Raw genomic sequence first — 17,508 nt, 5'->3', positions numbered from 1 at the left:
GTTTTCCATATTAAGTTTGCTCGTTTGACAGAAGTCTCTCTCATTCACCCTGTCCCGTTTCTAATGGGGTTTAGAATTAACAGGCCTTTTACTTGCTGCTTTTGTGAACTATTGATACCCAGCTCCTAAAACAGAAAGTCTGTTAACTTGGGCTACATCTTGCTGGTTCTGAAACAGAGCAGCATAAACTTCTGTAGGGCCTACATAGTTATATTTATTTCATTCCTTAGACAGCTGTGGATTTAAAAATAAAGTTTTAGAATCCAGAACACTTTTGAAACAATTGAAGTCCAGTTCCTCCTCAGTGCAGTGAGGAGAATTATTCCTTTAAAAAATAAATTCAGTGCAAAACGCAACTGAAGAATTTTAGTATTTTCTTTGGTCAGAATTCACAATACATTTGCTACACATTGTCCTGGGCAATTTAGACCCAAAATTTAAGTAGAAACAATGGGTTTAAAAATAATTTGTATAAATGTTATTTTAAAAATTTCAGCAGAGACTGCTGGATTAAGATGAAGTTCAACGCTGCAGTAGCATGCTGCAGAAAAACAACTAGAATAAAAGTAACGACTATAGAAAGTAAAAAAGTTACTCACTGTTGCAGTACCCAAGAAAACTACATCTTTAACCTCTTTGTGGCTTTCTTGAGGGCACCCCATTTAAATCTCAGGCTTCTAGCAGGATTTAGCTGCAATGCCTCCTGCAATTCACTATGATCACCTTAGCTACTCTGACTTTAGTTCAGCACCTGTTCTGTTCTCTCAGGGGCAGTGAGAAGGTTAACCAGTAATCAGCCAGCATTCATAAAGCAAAGTATTAGTTATTCACAACAAAAGCACGAGAGAAAACATACGTTAAGAACAATATGAAAGTCTAGCTTGCATGCGAGTGCAACTTTCCTGGTATCACTCAGCCATCTTCCATATGAAGACCCTGTCAAGTTTGCAAGTACTTCAGGTCCTCTTGCTGGGCCTGTCCTTCTGGTCAGTCTCATGTCAATCCTTGATTCGGGAGAGCGTGACCTCCCTCCATACAATATAGCAACCATTATGGCCAATAGCATTAAACTACAAAAAATGATGTTGAAGAAAGCTAATACAGCCGTTATAATACCGGCCTCCTTATCTTTTACAGTAACACAATCTAGGGAAGGGTAGGAACTCATGAGGGACCCTTCCACTGCAGTGATGCCATCTGTATTCCAGACACGCCACTAATCCAGGCCACTCACTCTGATCAGAAGTGCTTTTACAATAACTGAAATGGACATAATAGTTCAGGGAGATCAGATTCTGAAGTAGAGAGGCAATGCTGAAGATATTTGGAAATTTTTCCATACATACAGGATCTAGACTGGACAGGCTTAATAGGGGAAGTTTGAACTCTGACGCAAATGGTATCAGTTGCACAGTTATCAGTTTAGTTATTAAAGCATTTTTACTACTCTTTAATAGCAGTTAATACACATACTGTTATGACACTCAAGACATTACAACATACAGCTTTTTCTGAACAAACAGTTGGAGGAGGGGCAGTCAATGGATAAGGCAGCTGACTGACTCAAGATTAACCTAGTTCATGAGGGAAAATTTCACAAATAGAGCTATCAAAATATAATATCATCCAAGCCTAATGGTGCCTTACTTACCAACTTGTGACTCAGGTGACAATTCAGATTCAGATCATTAGATCTGGACAAGAAATGACCTCTTTGACTCCAAACAGAGTGGAAGTTGCAACTAGCACAGAGACAGGCTACTGCACAGAGGAACTGGGTGTCTGGCATCAAAGAATCAAATATTTTATTGGCTGAAGGAAATGAAAGTCTGGTTGTTTACTGAGAAACAAAAGAGGATGTGGGCAAAAGGTCTAAGCAGAAATTTTAAAAAAAGCTAGATATTTACACTGTTGGTCTGATATTGTAAACAAAATATGGGGGGGAAGAATCTAATTACCCAAATTTGTACATTTAAATGAATACATTGGGGGTCTCATCTAAACGTGCGACAGTTACAACTTTCTACAAATGTTTTTAAGATCAATAGGGACAAACCTGTGAACACTAACTATGACATCAGTAGGACTACTTACATGCCTAAAATATCAAAATTTACCAAAACCCACAAATTTACACACTTTTTTGAAAGTGCTTTTTAAAAAATATATAAACATACCATTTACCAAAAGAGATAAGAAATTTAAGTTACATTTGAAAAATGCACTTTTCTACATAACGTTCTACTTTACAGTAGACTTCAATGCAGCTGGATTATTGCACATCTTGCAATATGCATATCCTGAAGTACCACTATAGACCAGTTACTGCCCCAGCTGAACATCTGTTATTTCAAAAAACAAGTCTACTACTACGAATAGAACCTAATCATATTTAGATAGAAAGTTATTTAGGCAATTAGATCATAATGTGATCACGGACAGGGGATGCAACTGCATTGCTTCCTGATGTCACTACACACATCACTGCTAGTAATCTTTAAGAATTCATGTTGCTTTACGCAAACACATTTTTCATAAATTAGCAGGGTTCACATGTATTAAAGAATTGTATTTTCCAGTTCATTTTTGTATGATATTTTGTGAATGCTAAAAGTCAAGCTGTAACATGGGAGTGGGGAGAATGCTTCTAGAAAGGAAAGATGAAGGGTAATTTCCCTGAGCTCTCTATGTTGTAGCAGCATGTTTTGAGGACTGTTACATTAGGTTGCTTTACTCCTCAAGACACTATTCTTTTAGCAGACTCAAAGTGAAAGAAAATGTTATTCAAGTTATTTCAGAGAGTATATAGGTATGAACAGAACAGGAAATTCTGGAGACAGAGGAACTAATTTTTCTTAAATGTACAGAAGAAATCCAAAGAACTCTGATTAAACAAATATGCTCATTAATCTTAATACTAGAACGTTTTTCCTCCAGATGTCTTGAGGAAAGCCCCAAAAGGCTCAACATACTCTCTCAGGCAGCTACAAGGAGATACAATATCAACTGGCCATCCAACTTGTCAGAACACCTTTTAGGGAATGCCAAGTCCACCCACCTTCTACCATTCAGTGAATTAGAGTACATTTCCTCCCAATCTCAAGAGGCATACCCTTTGTCTAGCCACGAACTGAACTCCAGGGAAATTATTCGAGTTGTAGATGTTCAGGTAAAGGGACTTATCCATTTTCTTTTGTACGCTCAAGTTAAACATGTCAGAGGAGATTCTACAGCAATCAAGGATGAGGGGTGGAGAAGTCGGAAAAGAATCCTCCACTAGTTGCAGCAGAGCCATGTAAAAAATGTTACTGCCATCAATTGCACTGCACAGGCTCTGGGTCTGCTCAGCTAGACCTCCTCCTAACCCAGCAGGGGTAATGACAGGCTGATCTGCATCGGCTTGACTCTACTTGCTACGTCACTATCTGAAAACGCATGCATCCGATGAAGTGAGCTGTAGCTCACGAAAGCTTATGCTCAAATAAATTTGTTAGTTTCTAAGGTGCCACAAGTACTCCTTTTCTCCCCCCCCCCCATATTGATTCTCTCCGAGACACCCAGTCTTATTTGTTATGTTCTTGCAAGCAGGGCAATGAAACAAACAAATATTCATCACTGTGTTTTCCAGATCTTGGAGGCACAGAATTAGTGTGAGCCATTAGTTTACTACTTGTATTACTTGCATTTATTTTTACAATTTTAGATGGGCTTTTTATGTTCCTCTGGGATCCATTTAAGAGGCCAAAATCTAGAGATCTAGCCTAGAAAGTGTTTTAGCTCTCTAAAATTACTTCTTCAGGCACAAAGGGTATGTCTACACAGTGAAGAAATGGGTTTTGGCTCCAGTCCAAGCTCTAGGACCCTGCAGGGTGAGAGGATCCCAGAGCTTGGGCTCTAGACTGGGCCCGGAAGTCTATAAAGCAGTGAAACAACCCCATAGCCCGAGACCCATGAACCTGAGTCAGCTGGCATGGGCTAACCGTGAGTTTTTCTTTCGTGTGTAGACACACGCAAAGAGCCTGTGGGGAAAAAAAAGCAGGTATACAGATTTATTTCATTTGCTCAAAATAATTTCAGATATCAATTAAAACACAATCCAGTAATATGAATGATCTTGATATATTACTGCTCTGCAACCTTCCAACTCAGATTGACCAGGCACCTGCCCCACATATACTTTAATCATGTTTATTGGGAGATTTTATAGTGATGTACAATAGATACTGGAAGCATGTTCCAAGACAGGAGACTGCCTATACCTGTTTGGAGCGGGGATGAGGCACAGATGACAAAACTGGTTTCAGCAGACAACACAGGTTAGGACTCCTCACCTGTAAGCATTTTAGTGCCGAGTTCTGGTCTGTATTTTTATAGCTACTAGTAAGTTCTGAATGTTATCTGAAATAAAGTAATAAAGACAGGATTTTAATGGAATTAAGAAAATTGTTCCCTGTAAGTGAAGAAGGGCTTGTCTAAGTTATTGCAGCCACATTTTTAGATCAGGAAAACAAACCTTCATTCTCCTTGTTGATTCTGCCATATGGGAACTGACAATCTCTTAAAAATAGATCCTAGGCTTAATTCTATGTAACAAAGATTTTGTACTATCTGACTGGGTTAGTGTTTAGTACCTTTCATTGCTGTATATTTCTGCAACTTCACCAATAACCATCTGCTTTTTTATTTTGCCAACATATTGGTCACTGAAGTTAAACAAAAAGTTTTAAACCAGACTACTGCTGCTTCCTCTCTCAATTTTAGTATTTAGTCTTTTGTGGTATCACCATTCCACTAGTTATCGCATCACAGACCTGCCACCTTGACTGAAAGCTAGTTTTAAGACAGTGAAAAAAAAAAATCTTACTTTTGTCACTAAATACAGCAGATGAAACTACACATATGCAGGGAGCAGAAATGCTGAGTAAGATTCCATTGAGAAGTTAGATAGCCCAAAGTGTCTCAAGATGGATACCCAAACGTCAGCAGACGCATGAAAAACTGACTGTGCATGGCATCAGAACTCGGGGGTTCTCAGCTCCCTGTCTGGTGTGCTACCACATTATCTTCCATAGACTGGCCAAATCTTTTTCTCCAGCAGTGGGACCAGAATGGGAAGATACTTGCAGCCAGATCTCATAGCAGGCACTACAAATTGAAGACCACCCAGAAGCATATTTCCCAGATTCACTCAAAAAAATAAAGGATAACATGAAACTGATGCCTCACTGTGCAGCACAAAATCATTCTCCAGTTTGTGGGGAGAACTTAATGGGAAAGGTTAACCAAAATAAAGATACAACAATGAGGCTAACATTCTCCTCTAACAAAAACCCTAAGTATTTGCGCTGTTCGATATGTTTAATATGACAAGACCCATTATTGCTAGAGAATGAATGAATATTAAAAAGTTGAAGATGGCCCTTCAAGATCTTCAGTGTAAATAAAGAGAGTGAATGAGTTTATTTGGCTCCAATCTCACCATCTTTAGTGAGAAAAAGAAAAGATATCAAGGTCGAAGTGAAAGCAAAAGACTTCTGCTGCTGCAATGGAATTTTATTCTACCACTGAACTCAGTTATACTAACAGCCAAAAACAGCTGGTCTGAAACAAGAGTTGCAAATATTCTGCAATTAAGTATTCTGCTTCAAAATGCACTGCTGATTCTGAAAGTGACACCAGAGTGACAATGCAGGTAACTGGCATTCTGATGCTAATCATTACTCTGTGATGATCACTGAGTCCGACAGCATAGCGTGCTGTTCCATTATAAGGCGTCTGTTAAAATGCATGCTCTGCAAAGGCAGTGTGTGCGCACGGGAGGAGGGGCGCACTTAAAAGGTAAACGTACAATACAAGTATTCTCTTTTCATTTGGTTTAGCACCATTTGGCTGATTAGGAACAATTAGCTCACAAATTTGACAAACTCATCTTGCTCTGGAGAACTGTCAGTAGAAATGTCTGAAATATGAAGCCATTTGTTATGCATTTTGTTTTTGTAAATGAACCATCATAAACAACACCTGTCAGTTGCCACTGCAATGTCAACCACTATACAACTGATCTGAAACTGTTCTTTACTCTACATACTAATGCACAGCTAAAGCTCATTAGTCACTAGATTCTGATGTTGTTGTGGCACATAAAACTAACAGTTATTTTACTCTCACTTTTTAATTTGCCTCAACTGACCACTATATCACTAGGCCAAGGAAGAATCTATTTGTCTCTATTTTCTTTCAGTGCCATTCTTGGTGGAGTGAGAATGCACATTGAAATGTAATTCAGACACTATGAAAGTATGTTCTATTTGACAAGTCAAAGATTCAAAAACATTTATTCACTTTCAACCAAGGAAGCCCTTCTCACAGCTACCTTAAGTTTGAGCTATTTCAATAATTCCCCTTAGCATTCTTCTCATGTAGCATGTATTCCTTTTGTGCAGCTATCTGACAGCAGTTTCAATTGCATTTGGCTAGAGCCCAGTGGCTTGCACAGAGACGAACTGGACAAGACAGATCAGAGTTGCTTTTATTAAAAAACGCTATGCTTTAAGCCACAGAAATATGATGACACCATGGTAAAGCAAACGAGTTGGGAGAAATATTTTCAAACGCATCTCAAGACACAGTTTATTGAACAGAATGTGCTGGGGTCAATACAGACTAGCTTAACGTGTTCAAATTCAGTGTACAGAAGAAACACATTTGAGCACTATTTTCAAACACAGCTCATTTTTCAAAGGTTTATAGGACCTTCGACTTTACTGCCCCTCAGTAATCCTAGTGTCTTCAGTAACTTTTTTTTTTTTGAAGTGGAAATATAAAGAAAAACTGTCAACTCTCTGACCTACTTTGACAGTAGTCTCAGTTTTCATCTATATTCTATAGATCACTTGGGTGTGTGTTTTTTAAACCAATCTTTTCCAAATAAGAAAAGGAGAAAAATTCTGCCTTCTAAGACTTACAAACTGGGGCACACAGACCAATTTGCTTGTACTACCTCTTCTGGCATTTGTCAATCATTTGCCTAAAAATATTAATTAAAAAAAATCCACCCAAATTCTCCTTTAAGTCAAGAGTTAAAAGAAAAGGATAGCCTATTGCTGAGGTAGAACATTTTAAGTCACTGATAATAGTAAATTAAACTAATTTAAAACAATACACATTGATATTAGCACTTAGCATTATGCAGTTAAAACAACTCTCTTCATAAATACTGTTTTCAAATTAAAACACAACATTGGTTACTTCATAAGGGTAACAATGAAAATATTTTTATGTTATGTATAAAAGACAAAGCAAGATAAGATACTCACATTTGATATTTTAGGCATTTACCAACAAAATGCTCAGTTCAGTCATAACCCAGATTTCCCTTAAATTCCTGCTTTTCACCCTATTTTCCAGGTGGAACAAAGGATGAACAGATCAAATGACATGCCTTAGGGAGTAGGAGTGGGGAAAAATGACGGATGTGCATGTCTATATTCGCAAAAAGAAAATGAGTACTTGTGGCACCTTAGAGACTAACAAATTTATTTGAGCATAAACTTTCGTGAGCTACAGCTCACTTCATCGACGAAAGCTTATGCTCAAATAAATTTGTTAGTCTCTAAGGTGCCACAAGTACTCATTTTCTTTTTGCGAATACAGACTAACACGGCTGCTACTCTGAAATGTGTCTATATTGTTTTTATTCATTATACTTCCCACCAGTGCAACTAATTGGTGATAGCAACAGTGAGAACTCTACTGTAGACAAGTAGGTATCCGAGAGCTGATCTTATTCCTCTATTCTAAACTCTGGAGAATGTGACATCCATCTAGGTACTGTTTAGGTAATGCATCAAAATACTCAGACCAATTACTTGGCAAAACCTGTCATTTCCAGCAATATGCAAAAAGCACTGAATCTAACTAGGAATAGAATGAGGTTTCCCATTTAGAAGTGGTTTTCAAAGAAACAGAATTCATTTGTAACAAATAAGGGAAAGCAAGGTGTTCCAGTCCAGTATTTTGGAAGAAACTGTCATTACCAAATACCATTCTGTCCAGAAATACTCCAGACAGTAAGAGAAGTGGTTGTCAATGATCACCTGTAATTTATGGCAAACTACATAGCAGTCCACATGCATTAAACTGTTTGTGAAACCAAGCAATAAGGGATTTGGGTTTGATGTGAATGCAGGTGGTTCCCTACATGGACATCTAAAAAGTGGTCTGAAAAATTAAAGTTGGAAAGCCACTGAATTAGGATCATGGGAAACAATCCAGTTTCTTCTTCTTTCTTGTCATTTCCCTATTCTGGGTCAGCAACTTTTATAGCCTTCTTCTAAAACACATGATCATATGCCAGATTGATCTCTCTGAGGTCAGCTGCTATCCAGTCCACATACTGAGTCTTTGGTCTCCTTCCATCCATGATCATTTCAAGAGCCATCCTACAGATATAGTTTTCAGAGCTCTACTGGATATGCCCATAGCACAATAGCCTAGACTCCCTCAGCTTGTCTTCAATTGGAGCAACCTGCATTAGGCCTCTCACAACTTCATTTTATTTCCTATCACAGAGCATTTGACCATCTCAACATCTTCATTTACATGATGGAGAGATTACTAGAAACAATCCAGTTTATTGTACAGATTTCCATGCAGAAGGCCTAAACTCCCTCAAGTTTGCAAGTGTTCAGATTTCAAAGGGTGTCTTATTTAGGTACCTCTCAAATCATTAAACTAAATATAAATTTCTCAACAATCAATTTAAGTAACTAAAGATACTTAAGAAGGAGAGGCCATACTGGGTCAGACCACAGGCTCATCTAGCCCAGTATCCTATCTTCCAACAGTGGCCAATGCCAGGTATCCCAGAGGAAAGGAATAGAACAGGTAATCATCAAGTGATCCATCCCTTGTCACCCATTCCCAGCTTCTGGCAAACAGAGGCCAGGGACACCATCCCTGCCAATAGCCATTGATGAACCCATCCTCCAGGAACTTATCTAGTTCTTTTTTGAACCCTGTCATATTCTTGGCCTTCACAACATGCCCTGGCAAGGAGTTGCACAGACTGACTGTGCGTTGTGTGAAAAAAATACTTCCTTTTGTTTTAAACCTGCTGCTTATTAATTTTATTTGGCGACACTCCCCCCCCCCCCCCAGTTCTTGTGTTAAGAGAAGGAGTAAACACGTCCTTATTTACTTTCTCCACACCGGTCATGATTTTATAGACCTCTATCGTATCCTCCCCCTTAGTTGTCTCTTTTCCAAGCTGAAAAGTCCCAGTCTTATTATTCTCTCCTCATATCCAAGCTGTTCCATACCCCTAATCATTTTTGTTGTCCTTTTCTGAACCTTTTCCGATTTCAGTACATCTTTTTTGAGATGCGGCGGCCACATCTGCACGCAGTATTCAAGATGTGGGCATACCATGGATTCATATAGAGGCAATATGATATTTTCTATTTATTATATATCCCTTAATGATTTCCAACATTCTGTTCATTTTTTTGACCGCCGCTGCACAATGAGTGGATGTTTTCAGAGAACTATCCACGAGTCCAAGATCCCTTTCTTAAGTGGTAACAACTAATTTAACACCATTTTATATTTATTGCTGGGATGATGTTTTCCAATAGTGGGCTTAGTTATTGGATGCTTTGTTATCAAGGAAACAGAATGTCTATTCCATGAGAGAATGTGTTGTTGACCACGGGTTTTATTTTGCAAGTTCCCTGCTTACAAGAGTCAGCAATAAAGTGGGGGAAAAAAAACAAAAAATACAAGAACTGAAACCACATCAGCTTGCTCAAGAGTTGGAAAAATACAGCAGTTGGCCCATTCACAGTTTTACCAAAACAGGGGGAAAAGTCAGCCTTCCACTGAAGACCAAATTAGCTGCACAAAGCAAGAGACTGCCACTGAAAAAGACTGTGGTGCATAAGATGTGTTTGCGCTCCTTTACAAGATGTAAACATTAATTCTTTCCATCTTCAGCCTATCAATTGATCCCTCCGGGACTACCTATCCTACAGGGTAAGTCCACAGCATACTGCCTCTCCCCCACTCCAAGGCGGCAAAATGTAACAAACCCAACCTGTAGGCACAAAGCATTTAAAAAACTGGCAGCCAAGGATGGGAGAAAGCTCTCTTGCTCCCATTTCTCAAGAATGCTGCCAGTCCTCCTCCACTGATCAACCTTATGGTTCTGGTGAGCTGCAATCTCCTTCACCAGATTTTTTTGCCCCTCCTTTTGGCAGGACTGATTGTTTAAATTTTCAGTTTATCCCACTCCTTTGTTTTCTTCCTCCTTGAAGAATAGAAATCATCTGAAGGAGCTTGTTTTGGGAGATGGATCCTTAAAGATTTCTCCCTCCAGTCACATATCAAAGAGAAACAGCCCCATAGTACAGCTTTGGGATTAAAAAAAAGCAATAGATCACGAAATACTTAGTTAATTCACAGACACATCCCAGTAAACCTCAGATCCATAATCCTGATTGCCAGTAAAATTAATCTAGCAAAGGGAAGGGAATGATCATAGGGGACTGCATGATGCTTAGTTAGGCCATTTATCTAGTGGTTAGAGTAGAAGGCCTAGATTATATTTCCAAATTAGGTTAATTAGACATATTTTAACTTCTCTGTATATCAGTTTCTCTCTCTGTAAACTGGAGATGACTTCTAATACGTACCCAATCTTTGTAAAACACCACAAGATTCTCAGATGAAGTGTCTAAATTATGTTGTATTCCACCAACAGTGTCAAGAGTCACAGGTTTCAGAGTAGCAGCCGTGTTAGTCTGTATTCGCAAAAAGAAAAGGAGTACTTGTGGCACCTTAGAGACTAACAAATTTATTAGAGCATAAGCTTTTCGTGAGCTACAGCTCACTTCATCGGATGCATCCGATGAAGTGAGCTGTAGCTCACGAAAGCTTATGCTCTAATAAATTTGTTAGTCTCTAAGGTGCCACAAGTACTCCTTTTCTTAGTGTCAAGAGTATTGTCAAGGTTCCTTCCCCACTCTGAACTCTAGGGTACAGATGTGGGGACCTGCATGAAAGACCTCCTAAACTTATTCTTACCAGCTTAGGTTAAAAACTTCCCAAGGTACAAACTTTGCCTTGTCCTTGAACCCTATGCTGCCACCACCAAGGTGTTAAACAAAGAACAGGGAAAGAGCCCACTTGGAGACGTCTTCCCCCAAAATATCCCCCCAAGCCCTACACCCCCTTTCCTGGGGAAGGCTTGATAAAAATCCTCACCAATTTGTACAGGTGGACACAGACCCAAACCCTTGGATTTTAAGAACTATGAAAAAAATCAATCAGGTTCTTAAAAGAAGAATTTTAATTTAAAAAAAAAAAAAAAAAAAGGTAAACGAATCACCTCTGTAAAATCAGGATGGTAAATACCTTACAGGGAAATCAGATTCAAAACATAGAGAATCCCTCTAGGCAAAACCTTAAGTTACAAAGAAATACAAAAACAGGAATATACATTCCATCCAGCACAGCTTATTTTACCAGCCATTATACAAAAGGAAATCAACACATTTCTAGCTAGATTACTTACTAACTAACAGTTGTAAGGCTGCATTCCTGAACTGTTCCTGGCAAAAGCATCACATGGACAGACGAACCCTTTGTTCCCCCACCTCCAGATCTGAAAGTATCTTGTCTTCTCATTGGTCATTTTGGTCAGGTGCCAGTGAGGTTATCTTAGCTTCTTAACCCTTTACAGGTGAAAGTTTTGCCTCTGGCCAGGAGGGATTTTATAGCACTGTATACAGAAAGGTGGCTACCCTTCCCTTTATATTTATGACAGGTATGCTCCCCAACCCCTCAGAATCAGTAGCATGTTCTGCTCATGGAGTACAAGAAGGCCTTAGCACATCCATGGACTAGGAACTGTGCAAAGAAGATCCTTGAACCTGGAGAGGCTCCTTAAACAGTTCAGCAGTGTATTTTCCATATTAGTAAATGTGTTGAGTTTAATGCTAACAAGATAAAACCTTGGAAGTTTTGTGTGCGCCCACACATTGTTTTTCTTAGGTGCCATACACCAGAATAGAGCACACTTATCCAAAACATGGAGTGTAATGAGAAGTTATCAGGCTTAACTACATTATGCTACAGTATTTGACAGCAAAAATAATAAGTGTCTAGTATTTTAGACAATAAAAATGGGACAGTTTGTCTTTGTGCCTCATATCACATGCTCTCATAACTCTCAGCAGACCCATAACAATAGCATTTATAGTCTATGAAAGCCTAATAAAAGTACTGGAAAATTCTTTCATACTACTTCAGGATAGTGACTAAGATGCTCACTCATTAATCGTTTTACTAGTAGACTCAGGCACACAGTATCCATAGGAAGACTGGGGTTTTGCCACTGTAAGTTTTCTAAAATCCACTAATGCAACTAAAAGTAACTTACAGTTTCGTTACTATAGAAATGCAGAGGTCCAAAAAGAGTTTTAACCTTTATATCACAGCTGCTATTAGAGTTACCAGCTTTCTGATACAAAATAAGTGTGGCCAGATTGCTGTGTCAGTCAATGGTGTAAGGGTCAATTGGTAAGACTTTGACCCTCATCATAAACCTGTATTTATTTATGTTGCCAACATAGTTGAGTTTGCTAACATCTGAGAAGATAGGATATTCTTCCTTTTTAAAAAAAGGAAGTAGAGGAAACTGTTTTATTATATTAAGTCGCAATATAATAAAAATTACTATAAAATAATCAACTGTTGCTTTTACAGAAGTAGGTGTTAAGTTGGTTTTAACTCAGCATAACGAAGCGACAGCATAAAATCTGCCCTTGGCTGGAACTCAAACCTCTGATTATCTACTACTAATAGGGCAAGAATACAGATTTTAATAAACACTGCAATAGACTGATTTTCACAGTGGTTGTGTCTTCTTCAGTAAAAGTCCAAATGTCTTTCACTTATCTCTACGCATACTGCCAGAGTAGTGGCTGGCTTTAATATATTTTTGCCATCTGTCCTAAAGCTACGAGATGCCAAGATGTTGCCAACTCATGACTTTACCATGTGTCAATATTTGTTGTTTCTCAAAACCCCAGATCCTGGATTCATATAATTAGGTGAGAATTGCAGTTTTTAATTTAGAAAAAAAAAATTCTAGTCCTCATGGTTGCAGAGAAGTTTGGAAATATAATTCAACTATATACAAATGGCTCAAAAAAAAAAATCAAAAGAATCCAAACATTATTATTGGCTTAAAACCCACAAATGTAAGAAAACCTCATGGTGATTTTTTGGGGCCCAACTCATGATTTTTGAACACTTGGAATTGACAATGTTAGATAAACTTCGAAGTGGCTATTCAAAATAATGACCTACCTGTAAGGAGTAATATGCCTGCATCTCACCTTTAGTTAATTTTAAGATTCCCCTCCAACCTCCCAAATACTATTTTTTACATAAAGTTGTGATGCTGATGAAAGGTTGTATCTCAAAAAAGCAGTGCTCTGGTTATGGTAAGCTCTCTCCTTCCTCCTTCCCTCCCCCACCCCGAAGCTCATCACAGTTTGTGTACTGTAATCATTTTCTCCTCCAGATTTTCCTTTTAACCTGAATATTTTGAAAACACTTTTATATATTTCAGGAGTTCAATTCAATCAAAACAGGTCATCAACAAACTATTACAATTCATGCAAAGACAACATATTTCTGATTACTTGTGTAGCAAACAAATCTTTTAATTATGCTAGATTTCCAGGTAGGAGTGATAATATTGCTACTCCATTTCCATAGTTACTCTTGTACAATTACATAGCCAGACTTACTCATAAGCTTGCTGTTATATCCATTACTACTTTCACTGTGTCCTTACATATGTCAACATTTTATTAGGATTTGTTGACTACTCATGAACATTTAGAATTAATGTTTTTCTGCTCCCTGTTGGCATTTTGTAACAACATTTGTACATGCCATCTCAAGAACAATGCCAAACATACTCAGAACCACCATTCCAATTCTCTGTGCACAATATGCCTATTAGTTTCAGTTTTGGCTATGCTGCTGCTGTTACCGACAGACATCCTCTTGAATGCCTGAGAAAGGGCTGCACCAAAGCAGAAACTGACTATGAAAAGTGCTTTCAAGGGCACCAAAAACTGAAAAGAAAATATTTATCCCTTATTCTTTCATCTATAAGAATCAGAGGTTACTATTACAAAATTTATTTTAATTGGACTCTCTATGATTGGATCCTTTTGCTGAACTGAGGTAATAATTTGATCCAAAAATGTTATTGATTGATGAGGCTCATGGGACACTTCAGAACTATACTTATGGGAGCTACTAAGCTAAAAGATATTGGTGGATCCCCACTGAAGTAATGTTGATTCCTGTTAAGTAGTTTAAAATGTTATTAAAGGTAAACAACATGATACAGCAATGGACAATGAAATACTTAGTAAATAATTATGTCTCAGAACATTATTATATCATTATTCACACAGGTATTATTATAGTGTCATTCACTCTAAGACCATAGAATGGTATGTCAAAACAATAATATCAATACCTATAGAAATGTTGACCAAACAATCCAGTGAACCAATAAATAGTGGTACTTACAAAGATTGTTAATTACAAAGGTGGGGGAAACTAAAATGACTATTCAACACTGATTGCTATTCTTCTGGCGGGAAGAAGGCGTTTCTTTCTGTAAAGCCTCCTGAACGTTAACTATTTGCCATCAACTACTTTATGTGGTGTGAAATTGTCAGTGTCACTAAATCACCACAGAAGGGTCATGACATGGCACTGAAGAGACCCTGTGACACAAGTCAACTTGCTTGAAAAATAAACATCCCCCAAACTCCATGGCACAAAGAGAAAATAAAAGACAATCCCAGAGCAATACCAGCTAGGATTGTGCTCAAACAACATCTAAATAGGTAATTACATTAACACCTCACTTAAAGTTGTCCTGATTAACATTGTTTCATTATTAGGTTGCTGATCTATTCGAGAACACACTCATTTAAAGTTGTGCAATGTTCTGTTATACGGTTGTTTGGCTTGCCTAGGTCCGCCCGCCCAGCGTTCCAGCCAGGGAGCTGGGACACAGCATAGGGGCTTACCCCACTCCGCCCACCCAGCATTCCAGCCAGGGAGAGGGCAAGCCCCAACCCTGCTCCCCGGCAGGAGTCTGAGGTGGGCAGAATGAGGCAAACCCCCCACGCCCCAACCCTTCTACACCCATGCATCAACCAAGCTTCCCAATCATCACTGGTGAATATAGCATTAAATTGTTTGTTTAAAATTATTTTAAACTGATACTATAATGTATATAATGTCTTTTGTCTAGTAAAAATTTTTTCCCTTGAACCTAACCCCCCTCCCCCCTATTTACATGAATTCTTATGGGGAAATTGGATTTGCTTAACACAGTTTTGCTTAAAGTAGTATTTTTCAGGAACATAACTACAACATTAAGCAAGGAGTTAGTGTATATGCCAACCGAGTATAAGAGTCATTCACTTAATGTGAATTCAATAATCTTAGTACTGCTAACCTTAAGCATTAAAAAATCATGTATTAAACCCAAAAAAGTCAGATTAAGAAAAATATGATTTTTTTTAATTGGGGGGGCTCTTTTTTTTGCCTTCTGGTATTTGAGTCATTAAAGTTTATTAGAGTCCAGATTTCTCTGCAACCACAAACTTCCATAAATGATTTTTTTTCCCCAAAGCAAAGGGCCTCAGGTGACCACCTGACTCTGGTAGCTGGAGCTTTATGAACACAGAACAAGACTTGTGATAAATCATGAATGTTACCAGTCTCAGCACCCTTGTGAGGTAAAGAAAGGGTCTCAGCCCCATTTATGGGCCAGGAAGTGAGGCATGGGACGGTTTAAGTCACTTGCCCAAGATGTAGAGTGACTAGATAGCAAGTGTGAAAAATCAGGACGGGGGTGGGGGGGTAATAGGAGCCCATATTAAAAAAAGCCCCAAATATCAGGACTGTCCCTATAAAATCGGGAAATCTGGTCACCCTACCAAGGTCCCACGGGAAGACGGTGGTGGAGCCAGGAATGAATCCAAATCACCCAAGACCTTCACCGCAAGACCATCCTTCTCTTATTAGCAGGACGTCACGCAGGGCCCCTCTTAGCCTGAAACCCTTGTGGGAGGCCACCGGGACCCCTCCCCTGGGTGAAGGTGCGGTGACTGGGGATCTCGCCTTCAGGGCGCTGCGGACGGGACCCAGGCTCCTACCCCCTCAACTCTGACTCTACAGGCTGCCCTGGACGGCGAGTGTTAACGGCCCTTCTATTCTCACAGCCTGACAGCTCCAGGGTCTTCCCCAGGGAGCAGCGAGCCGCAGACAGTCTCACACTCACCCAGCACGCAGAGCGAAACGCCACCGCTACCGCAGGCGGCTACACGCTTCCGGAAAAAAGCGACACCCTAACAACAGACACACCCATTGGCCTCTTAGGCCCCGCCTTCCTCGCATGCTATTGGCGCGTAAGCCTCTCTTTTCTCCCGACCTCTCATTGACTCGCTCCCGTGTCTCTCAAGTAGGGTTGCTGCAGCGTTCCAAATCTCGGCTCTTCTCTTCGATCTGCCCCTCCCCGCATCTGGTGCGGCTCTTCCGTTCTGTGCGCTCTCCTCCCTACACGAATCTCCACTCCGCTTACCTCAGCTCTCCCCAGTAGCTCCTCCCACAACGGTTCTCCCCTTAGCAGTTCCCGCCTCTCTGGGCCTTGGTGATGGACCCAGGACAGGGGTTACCTGGGGGTGGTGCCCTGCTGGCCCCTAAGTCCAGCAGCCCCAGGAAGCTTTGCAAAACAGAGGCAAATGGAGCATGGCTGCTGGGAGTCATCTCACACACCTCTCTGTGCTGACTAACTTTGAGCTCTGGGAAGTTTGTTCAGGTGTAATGGGCTCCAGGCCTGATTATCCATTGCATGACGCCCCTTCTATGTCACCTCAGCATGCAGATATGGCCCTTCCGGAATAGCCCTGGTGTCAGGGCTCTACGCACCTGCCACGCTCCCCTCAGTGGCATGTGGCCAGGGTGGCTGTGGTCCAGCTAGTCTCACTTGCCAGCAGCATGGCTTCAGTGGACCCTCAGCTGTAAATTCAAACTGCCTTCTGGCGGAGCCTCCAGGAGAAGGTAGTAGCAGAAACACTGACTGCTCTCTGAGCGTTAATACCGATCCCGTGAGGATAAATCAAGCCCAGTATATAGAAGGTATGAAAACAGTTCTTTAATATGAACCACTCTGAAAGGAAAAAAGCTTCCAGAATAGTAAGAGCTATTTGTGTTATTACATCTAAAGCAGGATGTTAGGCTGATATCCACAATAAAACTTCAGCATGCATAAATGTAGAGAAAAATAGATTTCAGTTTTGAGTTTCCAAGATGTTATTTAAACACAGCTTTCCAAATTTAACATAAGGCAAGTTACACAAGTCTATCAATCTGCATGACTCTGCAACAGATTAGTTAATTGTA

General features: G+C 39.7%; 1 protein-coding gene across 7 annotated transcripts in view; it reads right to left on the bottom strand.

Annotated features, from left to right (window-relative positions):
- Positions 1–16,522, bottom strand: part of TANGO2 (transport and golgi organization 2 homolog) — a 95,464-nt gene extending 78,942 nt beyond the window's left edge. For 3 of the 7 annotated variants that reach the window (XR_006275837.1, XR_006275836.1, XM_038373157.2), the window contains exon 1: positions 16,388–16,522. The gene's annotated coding sequence lies outside the window, so the exon portion shown is untranslated. The other 4 variants (XM_038373154.2, XM_043497890.1, XM_043497891.1 and 1 more) reach the window with 4 other exon arrangements.
- Between the last annotated feature and the right edge of the window lie 986 nt (positions 16,523–17,508).

The sequence above is a fragment of the Dermochelys coriacea genome, chromosome 15 (genome assembly GCF_009764565.3).
Source record: "Dermochelys coriacea isolate rDerCor1 chromosome 15, rDerCor1.pri.v4, whole genome shotgun sequence".
In the NCBI taxonomy this organism is placed as follows: Eukaryota; Metazoa; Chordata; order Testudines; family Dermochelyidae; genus Dermochelys; species Dermochelys coriacea.
Note: the sequence above shows the minus strand (reverse complement) of the source record. Positions and strands in the feature narration are given on the sequence as shown.